The sequence below is a fragment of the Pseudophryne corroboree genome, chromosome 1 (assembly GCF_028390025.1).
Source record: "Pseudophryne corroboree isolate aPseCor3 chromosome 1, aPseCor3.hap2, whole genome shotgun sequence".
Taxonomy (NCBI): Eukaryota; Metazoa; Chordata; class Amphibia; order Anura; family Myobatrachidae; genus Pseudophryne; species Pseudophryne corroboree.
Genome location: NC_086444.1, coordinates 293,317,653 through 293,335,232, shown reverse-complemented (window position 1 = coordinate 293,335,232; position 17,580 = coordinate 293,317,653). Strand labels below are relative to the sequence as shown.

The window sequence follows — 17,580 nt, the reverse complement described above, 5'->3', positions numbered from 1 at the left end:
TTTGAAAGTTTACTGCTATATTTGCAGTCTGTGCAGTATAATTATATCTTGCACTTATATATTGGTCTAACTTAATACGGCCGTTCTGGTGCCCTCTGGGCTTTCTAGGAGTGAAAGGCAAGTCCTAATTGTGGACGTTGTGTGGTGTCAAGGAATTTTTCCCACATAATAAGCCTTCACTCATATGTACACTTTTTTTGTGGTTGATATGTCACAGGGTGACCAAGCCAGGTGGCTGCACATAATCTCATTTTACTGTTGACCATTGTACCATATATATATATATATATACAAATCTTTAATTTCTATCGGTTACACTTTATAAACCTGGATGACTCAAGAGGGTGAGTACAATATTTGCGGTCATACCTCACTGGAGATGCCCAATCTCTTCTGACCTTGGAAGCTAAGCAGTGAAAGGCCGGGCTAGTACTAGGATGGGTGACCACCTCTGAACACCATGGATATAGTGTCACCTGCACATAAATTATTGGGTACTTGGTTTTCATAAGAATATTGAAAAATTTGTTTGCAACGGTGAAAGGCAAGTCCTAATTGTGGACGTTGTGTGGTCTCAAATTTTTTTTTCCCACATAACAGGCCGTCACCCATGCTTGTATTTCATTTGTGGCTGTTATGTCACATGGCGACTAAACCAGGTGGCTGCATATACCTGGGTGACTCAAGAGGGTGAGTACAATATTTGCGGTCATACCTCACTGGAGATGCCCAATCTCTTCTGACCTTGGAAGCTAAGCAGTGAAAGGCCGGGTTAGTACTAGGATGGGAGACCACCTCTGAACACCCTGGTACTGCAATAAATTGACTCCCCAACACAGTGTCACCTATACATATACTATTGGGTACTCGATTCTCACATGACCAATGATTTAATTCTCTGCATTTATAATAATCCACAATGGATATCTGCTGAACAAATGATGGTAATATATTACATGAGTCTCAATGTGCAATGTTTAATTTATTCTGGTACCACAGCTATTAATTTCCGGCAACTGGTAGATTGTGATATGGATATCACGTGTTATTTATAATCTTTTTCATATTTTCGCAAAGCTTCTATACTCTTACACAGATACTCCTCAAATCTTATTTTATGAGTTACCTAATAAAAATGGTTTTATCAGTATCAATAAATTACATTGCCACCCTCTGAATTAGAGTGCTCCCAAAAAAGAGTCTACTTTCCAACACTTCTTTGTTTTGGTTTTTTCTTGATCATTAAAATTCAGCAAGAGAGTGTCTGAGTGCTGCCGTGGTGCTATCACTGTCAGTGGTCGCACCAAGACAAAATTTATGCGATTCCCTGGGACCTGTAATTGTAATAATGTTTTTGTCCTATTTCAGTAATTCTGGGTCCTGTCATAATGCATAGTTATTAAGTCTATAAATATATTTCAATTAGACCTTTCCACAAGCCATCAGATCTCCGCACATGCCCTTAAATGCCCAACACACACGTTCCTTAAATGCCCTTTAGTCCCCCCACCTGCCCTTAGACCACCTCATCTCATACTGTATGTTTAGTTTAGCCATCAGATCTTCCACATGCCCTCAGCATTCCCCACTTGCCCCTAATAATATCCACACATGCATGTTATATACTGTAGCTTCGAACCTCCTCTAGCCACAATTTGTTAGGGTCTCCTGCTCTGTGCTGCCACGTCGTCATGGCAACCGGGAGACAAGTGCTAGCGGAGTAACCTGAGCGTAGCTGATACTCCGGTTCAGGTCTTTTGCTGTGCAGTGGTTACAGGCTCTGTGCACGGCAGGGGATCCGGTGCTGGTTTTTGTGCTCACGGTCTGTGAGGTCTGAGTGGGGCGTGGACAGCATCTGCTATATAAACCCTCTTCTCAGGTTAGGCAGATGCTGCTGAATCTTTGTTGGTTAGTCAGTTCCTGAAAGCTAGCTAGTACTGTGTAAACTTTGTATTTGTTTGTTGCTTACTGCAAATAGGCCTTGGGATTTGGTATTACACTCTGCCAATCCAGACCTAGCAGTAAGACTGGAGTCAGTCGTTTAACCTGCTGGGGTTCTTTTGCTACTCTGTGAACCTAGCAAGTTTGCGGCTGTATTCTCAGACTTGCCTGCCAAAATCCTTTCTCACTGTGCAAGGTGTTCAGGTGTCAGTTTAGTGGCAGTAAGCTGAACCAGTGCACTGCAAGTGAGGACTAGGATTGTGGAGACTCTCCTTGTGTCTATTATTCCATCTCTGACCAAGGAATTTACTGCCACATCCGTTGGTAACCCTTTAGGGTTTTGCTGTTGCCCTTAGCAACAGCATTTCGGGTTCTCTACGTATTAAATCACTACATCTCGCTTTCCATCTGAGCATTCCTAATACTAGGGAGACACCCAGTTTCTTAGCCTTTGGGCTTCTCTGTTCACTTTGTGTTTATTTTGTTACCCTATCACCTTCTGTGTATGTAATGTCATATTCCCCAGTCTGTCTGTGAGTTCATTTGTTTTGCATCCCTCACCGTTCAGACACCAGTACATTCCTGCTGGCACTGGTGTGCATAACACAATTATACAGTTAATATCATAGGTTTTATGTTTTATTCCACATACAAAGTAAAACCAGGTATCTGCATGTAGATTCACAAGGCATTATACAGTATGTTTTTATAGATGAATCAAACTTGTCTTTTGAAAGGGCAAAGAAAATTATGTGAACAGTATATTCACTTTATCATCAAGCGCAGTATTGACTATAACAAGCAGCTAGGTCTAGATCTCAGGGATACAAGGGAATGGTTGTGAGCTGTGAGCCTGATTCAGGTTTGTTAGCAAAGCAAAAAATCACACCACTGGGCAAAACCATGCTGCACTGCAGGTGGGGCAGGTGTAACATGTGCAGAGAGATTTAGATTTAGGTGGGGTGTGTTCTGAAATCGAAATAGTGTCAAATGAATGCTTTTTAACGTTTGTGGGCTACATGCAAAAGCAGCCAGTATTTACCCTGCAAGAAGCAATATAACCATAACTCCCAACTGTCCCGATTCCAGTAGGACAGTCCCGCTATTCACACATTATCCCGCCGTCCCACCTACAGGTCGCAGTGTCCCACGGGCAGGGGGGCATTTGAGAAAGCCTGTGATCAATGCTACTCTACTCCGCAAAACAGCCGGTGATCACTGATTAGATGCCATGCGTATGCGCGTGGCATCTAACAATGCATGGAGGGATAGCCAGGGGCATGCCCCAAAAATGATGAAACAGGGTGGGCATGCCGTGAGGCTCCACCCACACCACCAGAGGCCCCACCCTCTAGTAAAGGCATCACCCCCTTTGGCTGCAGGTGCGCCTCCAGCACGCTAGGTCACGCATAACAGGCTTATGAAGTTATGGATATTATATAACCCACCCAAATCTGAATATCTCTGCACATGTTATATCTGCCCCACCTGTGTTGCAACATGATTTTGCCCAGTTGTGTGCTTTTTTGCTTTGCTAACAAACCATGAATAAGGCCCTGTGCTCCCTAAGGAGCATACACACTAGATGATTTAAGTGGATGATATGCACAATAAAGATAAAGATATTACAATGCATATCGTCATGTTTGTATGAGCGATGTGCGCTCTCGTGGGTCATTATCATTTATTTTTATTAACTGAACGTGGAGTCCAATTTAGGCTATATCTTTCATGACTGCATGTTCGGGGATGGGAGGGGTGACGTCACTGAATGATGTTGTTCTCTATATCGTTCATTGTGTATGCGCTTTATCTTTCATTCTGCAGCTGGGAAATTTCAAGGGAAATCTTTATCTTTATTGGTTCAAAATCATCTAGTGTGTTCCTGCCTTTATTGTGTTGTGTGCGTATGGTTGTGGTTCCTGCTGTCTGTAGCCGAAAGTGAAGCTTTCCTGTTCTCACAAAAGGGGGTTAATCTCTTTGGGCATTTAGAGTTGGAATGAACAGATTTTACATAACCGTTTTATAGTAAATAGGGTGTATCAAAACAGGCTAAGGGCATAGGGCTATGCATACGTTATAGTTATGATTATTGAAATTAACATTGCAGGTGGATATATGGAGAAACAACAGACAGAGATTACACTTAAACATGAATATAAAATAAAATTAGGTACAGAGATTACAATTGTGTGTGATGTATTAGTTAACTGCTCCCAGGTGGGAGTTGGGTTAGTGGCAGACAATGTCAGAGAATGTGTAGCACTCTGTGGCTGCTGCCATTGGTGTATATAGTGTATATACTGTATAAAAGGAGTGTATATAGGAGTGCAACTGTTCCTGGTGCTAAAGGTGGGACATGCTGCCTGTGACTGAGGAATTTATCTTTTCTGTTGCAGCTCTTTAATGGGGAAGCGGTTGCAATACTGCTAGTCGGGATCCTGGACGTCACAATGCCGACGCCAGAATCCCGACTAGCGGTGAAATACCACCGCCAGAATCCTGGCACCACAGGCTTTTCTCCCTCTATGGGTGTCCACGACAACAATATGAGGAGAACATGACATGTGTCGAGTGCAGCAAGCCACCGTGCCCGCAGCGTGTCGAGCGCAGTGAGCCTGCAAGGGGCTTGCTAGCTCTCACCCGTTGCCAACACACCGGTGGCTTGGATCCGGTATACTGACGGCCGTCGGTTCTTCATACCGATCCCCTTTAATGGGACCATTTATCATTAATTTAGAGATGTGCGGCGAGCACTTTTCGTGTTTTGTGTTTTGGTTCTAATTCCCCGCTCGTGTTTTGGTTTTGGCTTGGTTTTGCCAAAACCATCCTTTCTTGTTTTGGTTTTGGATCTGGATGATTTTTGAAAAAACCATAACAACTGCTAAAATCACAAAATGTGGGTGTAATTTTGCTCCTATGGTATTATTAACCTCAATAACATTCATTTCCACTCATTTCCAGTCTATTCTGAACACCTCACATTATTGTTTTTAGGCCAAAAGGTTGCACCGAGGTAGCTGTATGACTAAGTTAAGCAACACAACTGTGCGGCACAATCACCTGGCCCATCTAGGAGTGGCACTGCAGTAGCAGACAGGATGGCAGATATAAAAAAAGGCCCCAACAGCACATCATGCAAAGTTGTAAAAGAGGTGCAATGAGGTAGCTGTATAACTAAGCTAAGCGACACAAACAATTGGCCCATCTAGGAGTGGCACTGCAGTGTCAGACAGGAGGGCACTTTAAAAACTAGTCCCCAAACAGCACATCATGCAAAGAAGAAAAAGAAGTGCACCGAGGTTGCTGTATGACTAAGCTGAGTGACATAACCACCTGACCCATCTAGTAGTGGCATGCAGTGGCTGAATGTCGAAAGTGGCCCCTAATTTTTCAGTCCACCGACAGCAGCTCCTGCACGCCCCTGTCATTTTTCAAAAATTCTGCAATTGGTGGACTTATACGGCAGTACCCCTGGACTAATACAGCAGTACCCCTGGACTTATACGGCAGTGTCAGACAGGATGGCACTTTAAAAAACCATGCCCCCAAACAGCACATAATGCAAAGATGAAAAAGAGTTGCACCAAGGTTGCTGTATGACTAAGCTAAGTGACACAAACAATTGGCCCATCTAGGAGTGGCACTGTAGTGTCAGACAGGACGGCACTTTAAAAACCTAGTCCCCAAACAGCACATGAAAAGAAGTGCACCGAGGCTGCTAATACAGCAGTACCCCATGACTTATACGGCAGTGTCAGACAGGATGGCACTTTAAAAAATCATGCCCCAAACAGCACATTCAAAGATGAAAAAGAGGTACACCAAGGTAGCTGTATGACTAAGCTAAGCGACACAAGTGTGCGGCACAAACACCTGGCTTATCTAGGAGTGGCACTGCAGTGGCAGACAGAATGGCGCTTAAAAAAACTAGGCCCCAAACAGCATATTATGCAAAGAAGAAAAAGAGGTGGAATGAGGTAGCTGTATGACTAAGCTAAGCGACACAAACAATTGGCCCATCTAGGAGTGGCACTGCAGTGTCAAATAGGAGGGCAGATATATATAAAAAAATGCCCCAAACAGCACATCATGCAAAGATGAAAAAGAGGTGCAATGATGTACTGTAGCTATATGACTAAGCTAAGCGACACAAACATTTGGCCCATCTAGGAGTGGCACTGCAGTGTCAAACAGGAGTGCAGATGTAACAAAAAGGCCCCAAATAGCACATCATGCAAAGATGAAAAAGAGGTGCAATGAGGTAGCTGTATGACTAAGCTAAGCAACACAAACAATTGGCCCATCTAGGAGTGGCATTGCAGTGTCAGACAGGATGGCACTTAAAAAAAAAATAGTACCCAAATGGCACATCATGCCAAGAAGTAAAAGAGGGCAATGAGGTAGCTGTATGACTAAGCTAAGCGACAAAAGTGTGCGGCACAAACACCTGGCCCATCTAGGGTTGGCACTGCAGTCCCACTGCACTAATGGCGGATACCGGATGCACGTTTAACACCAGCATAGTTGTTATGGCCTCAGTAATCCGCTTTGCAACAGGGTATGTATATATATATATATATATATATATATATATACAGCAGTATAACTGTAATTATATGGCAGTACCACTGGACATATACGGCAGGATCACTGGAATTATACGGCAGGATCCCTGGAATTATACTGCAGGATCACTGGACTTATACGGCAGTATCAGTGGACATATACGGCAGGATCACTGGATTTACACGGCAGTACCGTTGGACATATGCGGCAGTATCAATGGACATATACGGCAGTATCACTGGACATATACGGCAGTATCACTGGACTGGACTTATACGCCAGTACCACTGTATTTATACGGCAGGATCACTGGACTTATACAGCAGGATCACTGGATTTATACAGGCAGTACCGCTGGACATATACAGCAGTATCAATGGACATATACGGCAGGATCTCTGGACTTATACGGCAGGATCACTGTAATTATATGGCAGGATCACTGTAATTATACGGCAGGATCACTGGATTTATACAGTAGTACCGCTGGACATATATGGCAGTATCAATGGACATATACGGCAAGATCACTGGACATATACAGCAGGATCACTGGACATATACGGCAGCACGGGGACACCACTACTGGACTGATGCAGGACAACACAGCACCACTGCAATGTACCGGACTTATACAGCAGCACTCGACATATGGCAGCAGAGGACACCACCACTGTGACTGGACTGATGCAGCACAACACACCACCACTGGACTGATGCAGCACAACACAGCACCACTGGACTGGACTTATAAAGCAGCACTGGACATATGGCAGCAGAGGACACCACCACTGTGACTGGACTGATCCAGCACAATACACCACCACTGAACAGATACAGCACAACACAGCAACACTGTAAGGGACTTATACAACAGCACTGGACATATGGCAGCAGAGGACACAACCACTGTGACTGGACAGATGCAGCACAAGACACAGACACTGAGGACACTGCAGTGGCGCTGGACTGACTGGACTGATGCAGCATAAGACACTACACTGGACTGAGCAGCACAAGACAGCACTGGAATTGCCACCCCACTTTCCACACATCCTTTCTCACTACACTTTCTGAGACTGGAGTGAAAATGGTAGAGACGCGCGGCTCCTTATATGGAATCAAAACCCTGCAAGAATCCGACAGCGGGATGATGACGTTTTGCCTCGGTCTGGTTTCCGAGTCAGGCGGGAAAACCCGAGCCTGACTCGGAACCGGGCTTGTGATGTGAAGTCCCGTAGGGTTCGGTTCTCTGTGAACAGAACCCGCTCATCCAGAGGCGGAACTACCGCCAGTGCAACCAGTGCGTTGCACTGGGGCCCGCCACTGTCCAGGGGCCCAAATCATGTAATGAGTCAAACTGACTCATTACATGTCGCTGTGTGCTGCGGGCAACCGCTGCCCGCAGCACACAGCCGCCCGCACAGAGAGGAGAGGAGCGCAGCGGTACGGGGGAGAAGGAGGAGGAGGGAGGTGGAGGAGGGAGCCGCAGCAGCGCTTTGCTACTGGTTGAGGCACTGCTGCTGTCCCTCTGCTTCACTATAGGCTGTCTTCCGAGAACAGCCTATAGTGAAGCAGAGGGACAGCAGCAGCAGCGCCTCCACCAATAACACAGCGCTGCTGCGGCTCCCTCCTCCTCCTTCTCTCCTGCCTGGGAATCGTGATCTGCCAAAAGCTGCACCGAGGAGCCTGAGCCAGCGGAGAGGCTAAGTATAATTCTTTCTTTCTTTCTCTTTCTTTCTTTCTTTCTTTCTTTCTTTCTTTCTTTCTTTCTTTCTTTCTTTCTTTCTTTCTTTCTTTCTTTCTTCAAAAAGGGGGACTGTCTGCCGCAATGTGTAAAAAGGGGGAATCTGCCTGCCGCAATGTGTAAAAAGGGGGAATCTTTGCCGCAATGTGTAAAAAGGGGGAATCTGTCTGTCGTGATGTGTAAAAGGGGGACGCTGTCTGCCGCAATGTGTAAAAAGGGGGATTCTGCCTGCTATAATGTGTAAAAAGGGGGACGCTTTCTGCCGTAATGTATAACAAGGGCACGCTGTCTGCCGTTATGTATAAAAAGGGGACGCTGTCTGCCGTTATGTGTAAAAAGGGCACGCTGTCTGCCGTTATGTGTAAAAAGTGTACGCTGTCTGCCGCTATGTTTAACAAGGGCACGCTGTCTGCCGTTATGTGTAAAAAGTGTACGCTGTCTGCCGCTATGTGTAGCAAGGGCACGCTGTCTGCCGTTATGTGTAAAAAGGGGACGCTGTCTGCCGTTATGTGTAAAAAGGGCACGCTGTCTGCCGCTATGTGTAAAAAGGGCACGCTGTCTGCCGTTATGTGTAAAAGGGGGACGCTGTCTGCCGTAATGTGTAAAAGCCGTAATATGTAAAAAGGGGACGTTGTCTGCTGTAATGTGTAAAAAGAGGAATCTGTCCGTCATAAGGTGTAAAAGGGTCTCTACCTGGTGTAGTGGTGCTACTGTGCGGCATAATTTGAATAATGGATACAACTGTGCACCGTTTTATGAATTGGTATTATTTTGTGGCCACACCCCTTCCCCACGAAACCACACCACTATGTATTTTTGCACGCGCCTACGGCGCGCACTGCCCCTGTTTTGCATGCAGGGGTGGGGCTCCGATGCCGTTTCTTGCACACAGTGCTAAAATGTCTAGTTACGGCACTGTTGCTAGGTATCCATTTCTCTGGCCCTGAGCAGGTCCCCCTCACCAGATCCTCTCCAGGGGTGAGGGGGTGGACTTGGATGGGATGGGGGGGGGGGGGCAAAGCATTTTGTCGCACCTTGGCCCACCGCTCGCTCATTCCGCCACTGCGCTCATCTCTACATTAATTGCATATTCAATGCGATCTGGGCGCAATATTAGTGCCCAAGATCACATTGCAATATGCGGGTGTACTAGCGCTTTGTATTAGTGAACACCTGTAGGAACAGGGGAGCCTGGCAATGTGCTCAGTGTGGCAACTGGATTACTGCGTATGCGGAGTCCTGCTGACCACACATGCACGGCGGTAATTTCCGGAGGAACCCTCTGCCGACTACATATGCAGTGAGTAGCCCATAAGTTACAACGGGCTACTGCCACTTCGCTTTCTGGAAATTTACAAATCTTCAGGCATCGCACTCCCACCCACCCCCCATAGAAATATATGAGGGATGATGCAGCCGAGAGCGGGAACGGTGGGATTGCAGATATCTGCTGCAGTTCCTCCTACATACATTCAGGTGATACTTTATATTTGTGGCTAGCATGAGAAACAGCCGCAGATGTTTTTTATAAATAGGCCCTAAGACCCAGAAGGTTCCTCCCTCCAGTTACAATCTCTTTACCTCTCCCCTAGTGCAGGAGCTGTAAATGACAGTAGTTGCCCTAACCTCAAAGCCTTCACGGACTCTCTTTCTTCCAATTATGCCCATTTGTTTCTCGCTTTACTGTGCAAATCCTGTGCTGTGCAGAGCAGAGGGTTAGGGGAGGGCGGGAGAGCACACTCTCAATTGTCTCCTTCGCTTCCTCTGCACCAGGATACGCTCAATATCCCGGCTGCCTGGATCCCGGCTGCTAAAATACAAGTGCCGGAATCCCAACACCCACCAGAACACTGATGTCGGAATTCAGAAAACCTCAGTATCCCGACCACAGAACCCGACAGCCAGGATACGGAAGGTATGTATGCAGGGGACGTTAGGTTTAGGCTGCAGGGTGCAAGGGCCCTTAGGTCCGGGGCAGCTCACACCACACAACATGCACCCATTTCTTGAATAATTGTCCCTCCTGTGTTGCCAACAGCAGCGCTGCACAAATCACTAGGAAAATGTTATGGTGGCCATTGTCCCTGTGTATCGCGCATGTGCAGTTAGAAAATCATCAGTAAAATGCCCGCTGCAAGACATATGCATGTGCACTAGACTCTGGCACAGTGCTAAGGCATACTGAAAAGGCTGGGAGGCTCCTCAAAATTGGGTGGCGCTACCGGTATCCCAGAAAAATGGACAAGTCTCCTGGATGCTGGAGCCACCCAGCTGCTTGCTACTGCTGCCTTTGTTATTACACTGCTGGCAGCAGCTTCCTGGCTCCCAGCCACTCAGAGAAAGGAAGTGCAGGCCTCCAGCACCACTCTGATTGGAGCCTATCCCTGTCGCTCACTCAACAAAAGAGCTGATTGGCTGCTTGAAGCTCCCACATCCTGCTAACATTCTCTTCGCTTGTTGCAGGAAAAGGAGGTGGCAGAGGAGGCAGACTCCGGGCGCTGGGTTCTTACTGCATTACTGAGCACAACGTTTAAGTGGTTCGGAGAGCTACTTTATTTTTATTGGAGCTACGGCTGTCAGTCAGAGACATAGCCCTGAGATCTGGCTGCATAGCCGTGGCACTCGCATTGTCACTTCCCACACCCACCCACTTCTGCCGCACAACGCCCCCCGCAGTGCCGAGCTGGCTGTTCCCTCCCGGTAGTCAAAAAGTTGGCAAGAATGTGCTAGGGTCTCCTAGTGGCCCTAGTGCTCAAAGTCTACTGTGCTGCTGGCTAGAGACGAGGGGGCCCAGATGGGAGACTGCACATGGGTCCCCTCCTCTCTTTATATGCTCCTGGTACTTATAGCTCAGGAACCTGTGTGCAAAATAGTATTACTTTATTCCATTTATTATTATCAATTATTATTATTATTATTATTATTATTATTATTTTCATATGGAACAGATCTCTGGGAAGCATGGGGGTGATTCAGATCTGATCGCTGGGCTGCAAACTTTGCTGTCCTGCGTTCAGATAGTCGCTGCCCCCAGGAGGAGTGTAAATTCGTCGTGCAAACTTGCAATCCCATGTGTACGCTGAGCTATAAAACTCCAGTGTGTGCAGTTTCTGCGCAGCCCAGGACTTACTCCTACAATGTGATGAGAACACGCTGATCGGGCCTGGAGCTGACGTCAGACACACTCCCCCCGAAAACGCTTGGGCACGCCTGCGTTTTCCCTGACACTCCCCGTAAACGGACAGTTACCAACCACAGATGGCCTCTTCCTGTCAATCACCTTGCGAACGCCCTGCAATCGGATTTTTCGCACCATCCCATTGCTGACCGGCCCTTTGTTGTTGTCCGACGAGCATGTGCATTGCTGTGCATACGCATGCACAGTTAGTAACTGATCTCCAGCTGTTCGAAACGCACAGCAGCCATCAGATCTGAATCACCCCCTATGTCCGCAATGATGAGTGGAGCAGAAGGGGTAATATATTTGCTATGGGGACCAGTCATTTCTTCTGGAGCTATGCCCCTGTCCAGAATACTAGAAGAGACTTTTACATGAGTTGTGGGAAATACAATACTGTGTGTTTGTCTCCTAAATAAAAGATTTGAAAATGCCACTCTCCGTATGTAACGTAATGTAATGGTACCTTGCTGCCATGTCAGCCATCTACTGCCTTTCCACACATAAGCACACAGGGCACAATGAAATGTAATAATAAGTGTATCATCATTACTGCCATTTAAATAATGCTCCAGATAATGTGGTTTAGATAAGAAACATAATAGAATGAGCTCTAAATGTCCCCTGAAGATGCTTTCACTATCAGAGGAAATTCAACATCAGCACATGATTATATCTAAATCATATTGATCATAAATGAATTACACAGTGTATCAGGAGAATTGTGTGCTGGTGCTGTGCTGTAGCTTCCACAGGCAGCTCACACACATTATAGTTATTCTGGGTGCAGCTTGCAGGTTCCAGGTCATTAATCTAGAAGGCTGAGCACAAGAGAACACATGCATGGTGTGTGCAGAGCACTCCCATGCCGTGTTGTGTGAGATTCATTCATAGCATAGCCAGGCGTGTTCTGCAGCTAACTGCTTCTGGCAGCCTCCGAGCTGATGAGGTGTATTGATTCTCCCCTGCTCCCAGCCCAGGAGAGTGCGCATACATTGCCTGCTCAGCAAGGGATCCAACAGAAGAAGCATTTTCTGTCTTTCCCAGAGACCTGTCAGCTGCAGACAACTGGACCGAAATGTAGTATAGTACTTAATCTATGATATCACTTTGTGTTTCACATTTCACGAAACACAACAGAGATTGCTGCTAAAAGAGTGCTAGATATAAAACCATTCTCTCTGTTGCTTCAACAATTTCTTCAGCTGCTTTGCACACCTAAAGGTAAATGCAATTATTTCTTAATTTTGTTAGGCAATGGTGGGGGTTCGGCTTTGCTCATGACCTTTAACTAGAGGATGATAATGGTTTGTGTTTTGTATTGTGTCAGAATCACAAGACTTGAATTTGCTGTTATCTGATATTTCATGTAATACTATTAGGATGTCTACACTACAAAGGAGGGGGCATTTCAGTTCCATTCCAACAATAATTCCAGGTCACTCAACTTGTCTGTTACAAAATGTTTGCAGTATTACTGCAGGATATTTGCACAAATATGTCTCTCTAAGCAGCCTGTTCTCTAAACTTAAGCAGGTTGTATCCGGTTTCTTTGTTGATTACAATGGGAAATCCTAGAATTGTTGGACTTGTGCTAATATAGGGGAGCCACAGATTCCTTGTTGCAAGGAGAGAGAATTTTCAGAGGTAGAGATCTTAGGGGGTTCTTTCACTGATTGCACCTGTAACGGAAAGCAGCACATCTGCAAAATGGGTCTGTCAAAATGCTGCACCAAGTTTGCAGATGTGTGCTGCATAGCATTGTGCAGGGTACTGTCAGTTCCTTTGTCTGGCAACATGATGTATTTAACCCTTCTACTGCAGCTGTACAGCTATCAGACACTGCAGGGGTTAAAAATGACATCCTGCACAGAACATGACACAACTGACAAGGCTCCATTAACCTCTCATGTGCTGGATGAATGTTAGTGTCTGCAATACTGAGTGGGTAGATTTGTGTCCATTTTCTGTGGGAAAATACCGGTAAACCACTCATGCTGGCTTACTTGCTGAAGAATTGGACTCTCGGTTCAAACCTGTCTGCAATGAAGTGCAAGCTCTTTGAAACAATGGGGGTAATTCCAAGTTGATCGCAGCATGATTTTTTTTAGCAATTGGGCAAAACCATGTGCACTGCAGGGGAGGCAGATATAACATGTGCAGAAAGAGTTAGATTTGGGTGGGTTATTTTGTTTCTGTGCAGGGTAAATACTGGCTGCTTTATTTTTACACTGCAAATTAGATTTCAGATTGAACACACCCCACCCAAATCTATCTCTCTCTGCACATGTTATATCTGACCCCCCTGCAGTGCACATGGTTTTGCCCAATTGCTAACAAAAATCCTGCTGCGATCAACTTGGAATTACCCCCAATATACTACCTTATGTAATTGTCAAGCAGCAGTTTTGCGCGTCCTCTCTAGTTACACTCCCATTTAAGAAGGGGCATCTGCCCAATGTTGTATTTTACTCTTGCTGTCACTAGCACCTAATTCCGATTGTCAATTAGCATGCGGATTAGCAATGATTTTTAGGCACTAATAACAAGTAACCCTTCAGATCTGCTGTTTCTGAATTGTTTTGTATTTTTGATTTTCATTTCTCATCCCCTGCAGTGAAAATTTATGTTCTAAAGCTGAGTGAATTATTCATTCTGTAAGTGATTAAACCAGTATTGAACCCGGCTGTGCTTAAAGTGGACATTGAAAAACTGCTTTCTTAAAGACTATGTACACACCGCATTCAGAATATTATAGTAGGGAATTTCTGATGAGCAGCAGTAATGCCTAGTGGTAACATGCCTTTTACATGTTTCTAATATGTTTTACTATATTTTAAAAACATAAAATGACTTGTCTTTGTCAATTCTGAAAAATAAAGGTGCAAGGCACATTTCATGTCCATTAAGGAGCATAACTGCGAGAGCTCTGAGCGTGCTAGTAGACTGCACCTAGAGAGCTGTTAATGTGTTCAATAGCCTTCAATATGGGAGAATCAGGCAAGGAGTGGCTTAGGAAATATCTACCCTCCCCCCAAATGACTCACTAAATCAATGGAAGAGAAAGCGCTAGTAAAACACTTGGCTGTACTCTGCCATAGCCCATAGCATGCTCCATTGCCCACCGTAAAGATGCACTGAATGCTGGATATAAATGCCTGTGTGTAGGCAATCTTAGCAACTCACGATAAATAGCCTTGAGGAAAATGTTTCACCCGAATTGACATGCCCAATGGCAGATCTATAATTTGTTGGGAGTAAAGGTGAGTACACACTAGGCGATGTGCTCTATGAGCGACGTCGCCTAGTGTTTCCCCTCCCGTTCCGGGGCCGGTCGGCGGCAGTGTATAAACACTGAGCGATATGACAATGATATCGCTCAGTGACGTCACGCCGTGGCTGGGCCATGCATGCAGCTTTTGGACGACAGTCCAAATTGAGCTGTATGCATGGTCGACAGCGAGGGTCGTTAACGACCCGCTGGGCGGCGCATCGCTTGTCGGCATACACACTGGCCAATATAGTAAACAACGTCGCTCTGGAAGGGCAAAATGAGCGACGTTGATTATTAATATTGCCTAGTGTGTATGCACCTTAAGTTTTCAGTTGTTGTCTAACTAAAGTATATATTCTATGAACTAATATATGAATTATATATTATCATATATATAAAAGCATATTAAAATAATATATCATTGAAACTGAATTTGACAACAGATAAGAACCACGTGGCAAATCTAGTCTGCCCTATTTTTTAATCATATTGTTACCTCAAATCCTATTTGATCTTTATTTCTTTGTAAGAATATCCATATGTCTATCCCAAGCATGTTTAAATTGCTTTACTGTATTAGTCCGGGTTCAGTATGGTATGCCGGCAGTCGGGCTCCCGGCGACCAGTATACCGGCGCCGGGAGCCGACCGCCGGCTTACCAACAGTGTGGCGAGCGCAAATGAGCCCCTTGCGGGCTTGCTGCGCTCGCCACGCTACGGGCACGGTGGCGCGCCACGCTATTTTGTTCTCCCTCCAGGGGGGTCGTGGACCCCCACGAGGGAGAATAAGTGTCGGTATACTGTGCGCCGGGATCCCGGCGCCGGAATACTGTGCGCCGGGATCCCGTCAGTCGGCATACTGAAGACCACCCATTAGTCCCTCTGATAGGAGGCTATTCCTTCCACCTGTCCACTACCTGCTCTGTGAACTAACTATTGCTCAAATTTCCCCTGAGCCTACCTCCCTCCAGTCTCAGCACATGTCCTCGTGTTCTCATACTTCTCTTTATTTGAAGAATGTTTCCCTCCTGTACTTTGTTATAACCCTTGGTATATTTGAAGTTTTTATAATGTCGAATTTTTCCCTTCTCTGCCCCAAACTATATATATTAAGATCTTTAAGGCTTGAGCCACACATAGCGTTTTTGCCGGACCTGGGTCCTGCGAAGCGGGTCGCTATGTGGATTCACACATAGCCTTTTCGCCGGAAGCCGCAGAACGGCCTCCGGCCAGTGCCATGACCAGATTTCAAGTAGAACGCAGTGCGGCAGAGCCGCACTGTGTGAACACACACATTCAAATGTATGTGTTCTCCTTGAAATCTGGTCGCTCTGTCATCCGGCTCAACCACAGCTTGCTGCGGTTGGGTCTGGTGGATGCGGCGCCGCTGCATATGTGTGGGCGGCCGCATTGAATCCCATGTGCAGGTTCCTTACTGCCAATTGGGTCCCGCTGAACGGGACACACTAGAACACAATGTGTGGCCCCAGCCTTAGTCTTTCTGGGTATGTTTTGTGATGTAGGCCATGTACCAGTTTAGTTGCCCTTCTTTGTACAGTCTCTGATGTATTTCTATCCTTCTGGAGATTTGGCCTCCAGAACTGAACACAGTATTCCAGATAATGTCATACTAATGATCTATACAGCATACCGCCCAACATCTGGAGGTTTGAAGTCTGGACCCCTCCCGCGGCGAAGCCATGCGCTGCCAAAAGGGTGTGTGTCCTGTCAAAAACGGGTCCTGACATCTTGTGAATGCCACGGTCGCGAGCCATGTTTCCCATTTCTCTATCGTCCTAGTGGATGCTGGGGTTCCTGAAAGGACCATGGGGAATAGCGGCTCCGCAGGAGACAGGGCACAAAAAGTAAAGCTTTAGGATCAGGTGGTGTGCACTGGCTCCTCCCCCTATGACCCTCCTCCAAGCCTCAGTTAGATTTTTGTGCCCGGCCGAGAAGGGTGCAATCTAGGTGGCTCTCCTAAAGAGCTGCTTAGAAAAGTTTAGCTTAGGTTTTTTATTTTACAGTGAGTCCTGCTGGCAACAGGATCACTGCAACGAGGGACTTAGGGGAGAAGAAGTGAACTCACCTGCGTGCAGGATGGATTGGCTTCTTTGGCTACTGGACATTAGCTCCAGAGGGACGATCACAGGTACAGCCTGGATGGTCACCGGAGCCTCGCCGCCGGCCCCCTTGCAGATGCTGAAACAAGAAGAAGGTCCAGAATCGGCGGCATGAAGACTCCTCAGTCTTCTTAAGGTAGCGCACAGCACTGCAGCTGTGCGCCATTTCCTCTCAGCACACTTCACACGGCAGTCACTGAGGGTGCAGGGCGCTGGGAGGGGGGCGCCCTAGGAGGCAATGAAAACCTATTTTTGGCTAAAAATACCTCACATATAGCCTCCGGGGGCTATATGGAGATATTTAACCCCTGCCAGAATCCGTTAAGAGCGGGAGACGAGGCCGCCGAAAAAGGGGCGGGGCCTATCTCCTCAGCACACAGCGCCATTTTCCCTCACAGAAAGGCTGGAGGGAAGGCTCCCAGGCTCTCCCCTGCACTGCACTACAGAAACAGGGTTAAAACAGAGAGGGGGGGCACTAATTTGGCGTTAGAAATATATAAAAAAGATGCTATAAGGGAAAACACTTATATAAGGTTGTCCCTATATAATTATAGCGTTTTTGGTGTGTGCTGGCAAACTCTCCCTCTGTCTCTCCAAAGGGCTAGTAGGTCCTGTCCTCTATCAGAGCATTCCCTGTGTGTGTGCTGTGTGTCGGTACGTGTGTGTCGACATGTATGAGGACGATGTTGGTGAGGAGGCGGAGAAATTGCCTGTAATGGTGATGTCACTCTCTAGGGAGTCGACACCGGAAT

The 17,580-nt window shown here is 46.4% G+C and overlaps 1 protein-coding gene and 1 pseudogene across 1 annotated transcript in view; both read left to right on the top strand.

The window, feature by feature from the left end:
* The first annotated feature begins 701 nt into the window (after nt 1-701).
* Nucleotides 702-821, top strand: LOC134936843 (5S ribosomal RNA; annotated as a pseudogene).
* Nucleotides 822-12,199: 11,378 nt separating this feature from the next.
* RPH3A (rabphilin 3A) overlaps nt 12,200-17,580 on the top strand; it is a 407,102-nt gene continuing 401,721 nt past the window's right edge. Inside the window, exon 1 of the mRNA XM_063964354.1 lies at nt 12,200-12,659. The gene's annotated coding sequence lies outside the window, so the exon portion shown is untranslated. The remainder of the gene's footprint in view (nt 12,660-17,580) is intronic.